The sequence below is a fragment of the Microtus oregoni genome, unplaced genomic scaffold, assembly GCF_018167655.1.
Source record: "Microtus oregoni isolate MIOR12 unplaced genomic scaffold, Mior012 000017F_ref0000208, whole genome shotgun sequence".
Classification (NCBI taxonomy): Eukaryota; Metazoa; Chordata; class Mammalia; order Rodentia; family Cricetidae; genus Microtus; species Microtus oregoni.
Genome location: NW_024543076.1, coordinates 7,509,632 through 7,514,318, shown reverse-complemented (window position 1 = coordinate 7,514,318; position 4,687 = coordinate 7,509,632). Strand labels below are relative to the sequence as shown.

The 4,687-nt window shown below is 47.6% G+C and overlaps 1 long non-coding RNA gene across 2 annotated transcripts; it reads right to left on the bottom strand.

The window, feature by feature from the left end:
• Positions 1 to 768: 768 nt before the first annotated feature.
• Positions 769 to 1,934, bottom strand: LOC121458556. Of its 2 annotated transcripts, none has more exons than XR_005975851.1 (3): positions 1,834 to 1,934; positions 1,508 to 1,661; positions 769 to 1,090 (listed from the first exon to the last, which is right to left on the bottom strand). It is a non-coding gene; the product is annotated as an uncharacterized LOC121458556 (long non-coding RNA). The 2 variants fall into 2 exon arrangements; XR_005975852.1 differs by lacking the exon at positions 769 to 1,090 and adding an exon at positions 1,115 to 1,261.
• Between the last annotated feature and the right edge of the window lie 2,753 nt (positions 1,935 to 4,687).

The window sequence follows — 4,687 nt, the reverse complement described above, 5'->3', positions numbered from 1 at the left end:
AGCTAGACAGTATATGCGTAAGTCTTAATAAGTATTAAGCACATAAAACAATAATAATGCCTTGAAGAGTTAGCATCTAAGGGCATAACATACCAGGCAATGATGGCACAGAAATGAAAAGGGGAATAGAGTGGTTAGGATGTGGCACGAACCAGGTATTATCAGAAAAAAGTAAAAGTCACAATCAACGTTAGATTTTGATAGGTCAAAGAAGAACACTGCCCAAGCTTGGGTAAACATTAAAATGGTAAACAAAGGACGCGGGGAAGATAATAACAGCAATAACTCTCCCAGTTACTAATTAATGTAGTCATAATCATTTAGGGACCCACAAAACCAAGCTCTTAGCAAAGTCAACTTGCTGAGTAAATGTTTTTATCTCTAGTCTGACCTTTGGGACAGTCAGTGAACACAGTCTTCAGGGACAGAAAGTTCATTAATCTGTTAATATTTATTCTTTTAAAACAAGATTTATTTTAGTGCGTACATACATGCGTGCATACATGTGTGCATGCATGCGTATATATTTGAGTGAGATGTGTCCATTAAGGCCAGAGATGTTGGAGTAGCTGGAGTTACAGGACTTTGTGAGCCACTCGACATAGCGCTAGGAACTGGACTCAGGTCATGTGCAAAAGCAGCATACACTCCTTTTTTAATATTATTAAAAATTTCCACCTCCTCCCCTCCTCCCATTTCCCTCCCACTTCCTCTCTCCCTCCCTCTCCAGTCCTAAGTATACACTCTTAAGCATCCCCCCAGCTCCCATTAACGTTTTTTGCTGCTAAAACTACACTCGGCTTTTCCGCATGACAATGTGTTTACCGCATGTTCACATTCCGTCAGCAGAGGGCAGCAGATGACCGTGCTGCTGTTCACTCAATCTTGGTGCCTTCATGGTTGAACTTGGAATAGACGAGATGTTTTAGTCTGTATTGCACTTGTTACTTCTTGTCACCAAGAATGGGAGGAGAACGATGAAAAGGTCCTTCCGTGTCAAAAATCACTCTGCTAACTGAGCTGCACGACCAGCCCCCAACTATTTTTATCCCAGCGCTTAAACCTACATGTGGAAGCCATTTTTCACGAGCTGGAAATAGAAATGCGCCAGGTAAGCAACAAATTTGCCGGGTTTTCTCTTTTCATTTGTCAATGCTACCAAATTATGTCATTGGAAACATAAATCAGCAGCAGCTGCCTTGGGTCATGGCATTGTATCTCCGTGCCTGGATAGATTTGGTAGATCAATCATGACATTTTCCTATTGACATTGGTCCTAACATGGGGTTTCCCCCTTTACCTTTATAAACTACCATTTGCCTATGGCCCATGCCTGTCTCCTCTCTATTCAGAGACAGTCCTTTGTCCCTCCAGGACAAATACTCCTACCCTCTTCCCATTGTCCCCGTCCGCTTCTCCCCCATCCTCAGTCTCCTCTACCACAGCATCCTAGGTCATTCTAACACAGACCTCCCCTCTTTTTTCTGCCCTTCAAATTTACACTTACAAGGTCATTTTCTGCTGTTTCTCTGCCACAGTTAGAAAGCAGCCACTTTAACTTTCTTCCTTGATTAATATCACTGTGTTGGAGTCCCCTTCAACTACTGTATAGACTGGCCAGACAGTTGCAAAGGACCAACTCTTCCCCCATGGACACCTGGCTAGAGTTTAAGCACGGTTAAAGATCAATATTACGACTTTATCGCAAGCACATTTCAAATGCTTACTTTCCCTTAAGTAAAGCTGTTAAGGGCCAGAAAGCTTTGATCTTTAGACTGACAGCTATCAAACATGTTCCTTGTACCCATTTGCCCTGGGTGGGGATCTACCTACCAAGCAACTCATCTCGGCAACTGACAGGCTATCCTCGAGGCATTATGGCTGCTTTAAATGTACCATAGATGCCACGGGGAAACGCTGAGACACTATTCCTGGGCAGATGGGAACAAATGCCTACTCACGCCAGACAGGAAACTGATGAGAGACCAAAGGGCAGATACCGTCAAAGTCCAACTTGGTGAACCAATTAGTTTTATTTGTGTCACATACAAAGATATGTGAGCAAAAATGGCTCAAAGACAGCTGCATCACCAAAACCCACCCTCGCATGGATGACAACTCACAAAAGCAAGAGTCCTGGAACACAGTGCACAGCCTACAAGCAATTCCAAGGTTTGGAGAGTGTCATTTCTAGGTGGCACGGCTGGTCTGAATCTCTTGCAGGCAGCTCTGCTGGTCTTTGCTTCTTCCAGGCAGCTTGGCTTGTCTGAGAATGACTCAGAACAGTTTTTACTGCTAATATATTCTGGTGTATGTGTGTCTATGTGTGAGAATCTGCTCACTTTCAGGGACTTCCTGAAGCTGTTCTGAGTTGTCTACTACCTGTCTTAAGCAGCTCCCTTCCAGAGTGGAGTATTTCATCTCCCTGTAATTATCCTGTTGTTTCGCCTTCCCTTCTGTAGCTTGTATCTTAAGAAGTTACTCTCCAAAGTGCAAGGTTAGGGAGACACAGCTCCTCAGTCGGTAACTATTCCCCAGCTGCAAGGAGTGCTGCAACCATTGGCTGTTGTTGAAGTTACAATTTCTGCCCTGGGAGGCCCTGCTCCCGTCATGATCTCTTCAGCAAACCACACTGGCTTTGGAAGACTCTGCAAGACAGAGCCAGTAAACCCTAGATGATCCTGCTCACTGGGAAGCTATTCTTTTTCAGACTACAGTAACTCTTTACTGACTCCAGAAGAAAAATAAACTGTGGTTGGTGCAATGTGAGGCTTGTGATTTGTTCGTAAGTGATGCTTGTCATTTTGTCTATATAGCACTCGTGATTGGTAGAACTATGCCCTTGTGGGGCTGTAACTGGTGGGATTACAGTCCATACACAAGCATGCTCCTCTTCTGGCTATGCAAGCAGACTGTTTTCCCCTAATTGTCTCATTAGTCTGGAAGGATTCTCTCCTGTGTACTGCCTCCTGGGATTGTGATATTAGGCGCAGTAACAGCACCTCATAAATAATCTCTTGCCTACTTAGAGCCTTCATCAGCCTGTGCAGAGGGAGGCTAAGACTTCGAAACATCCATATCTGATGGCAAAGGCAGGAGCACTGGCATCGGCAGAGAGGAGGTAGGTGAAGAATCCCAGAGAGTCCCCATGAGCCAGGGGACTCAGCCGAAGCTCAGAGCACTAACACAGAAGGCAGTTAAGAGCTCCAGAGCCCTCCAAGAGCTCTGAGCCATAACACTAGAGAGTGGCTAAAAAGGGTTACAGGTCAGGGAGGCACTGCAAAGCTTGGGCTCTTTGACAGCAATTCCTTACACCGAAATTCAAGAGTTATAGTCTACCTACTGTTTGCTGGGCACTCTACATCCTGAGCAACGGGCCTCTGCCTTGAGAACCTGAAGCAATAATAAGCCTCCAGCTTTGACAGCTTGGAACTGAAACCCAGCCTATGAGTTCCTGGAACTCGGGGCCTTCAACACTAAGGGAGCAACCTAGAGCAGCGGAACACCCATCTCTGGCCAGGTGTTTGTCATTAGTTCCTAGTCATTCACTCTATATGTTGCTCATTCAAGCAATACTACAAATTAACTTTATACATAGAAATTGTGCCTTTCTGAGTAAGCCACAGAAGTGTTGAGGTCCTATTTCTACAGAGTATTCCTGATGTTCACTTCCCAAGTCTTGTCCAAGTAAAAAAACAGGGAAACCGTCTTTTTCAAGGGTTGGGCATGGTGGGGGCACACCTGCAATCCCAGCGCTGGAAAGGTGGGTGAGTGCAGGGAATTCAAGGTCACACTGAGTTCCAACAAACAGTGAGCTCGAAGTCCGCCTTGGCCCCATAGGATTCTTTCTCAATACTATACCAAAAACCCAAGACCACTAAAATCCCACGAAGAACCCTAAACTAAACAAGAATTGGGGTGGGAACAAAAAATGAAGGACAAGGGAGAGGGGCGGAACTGGAGACAGGGAGATAATTGATTATGTAGTGTACTGAAGCACTCAGAAAATGAAGTCTGTAGTGACCGCCAGGCTTTTAAACGAAAGGCGGAGAAAGGATACCTTTCTTCTTCTGACTCCCTGCGCCAGTCAGGCAATTACACATTACACCCTGCGCCACGTGAGCGACAGTCAGCCTTCTCCACGCTCCCAACAAGGAAAAGCCTACAAGTCGGCTAAGCACTTCCTGGGACTGAGCCACTAACAAAGCAGCTCGCCGCCGCAGGTCCAGTTTCTCCCGCCTATGGGGCGGAGCCGGGAGGATCTATGGCCAAAGCTCCTAGGCCTTCAGCTTCAGGACCTCGGGCCTGGGCTGTGCGGAGCGGAGTGGAGCAGGTCCTAGGCTCTGCCCCCGCCCGGGGCCCAGATTCTCGGGATCAGAGAACTGGGCTGGGCGGGCCCAGGCTCCGCTAATCACCCTCAGCACACAGGACCGGCCTTCGGGGCGGGGTAGATCCCCGGCCCCGCCCCTCGATCATGGCCTGTCTTCGGGCTCTGGAAAGAAGAGGTGTCCCAGGCTCTGCCCCTTGGTCTCAGCTTCAAGTTCAGGCCCTTGGGGCGGGATAGGTCGTAGACTTCGCCCCTCCTCCTTGTCCCTTAAGGTTCCGAAGGGTGGTGGTCCAGGCTCCTCCTGAGAGGGAGGAGGTGTTCGGACCCCGCCCCCTCTGGGCGTGGCGAGACCCAGGCCCC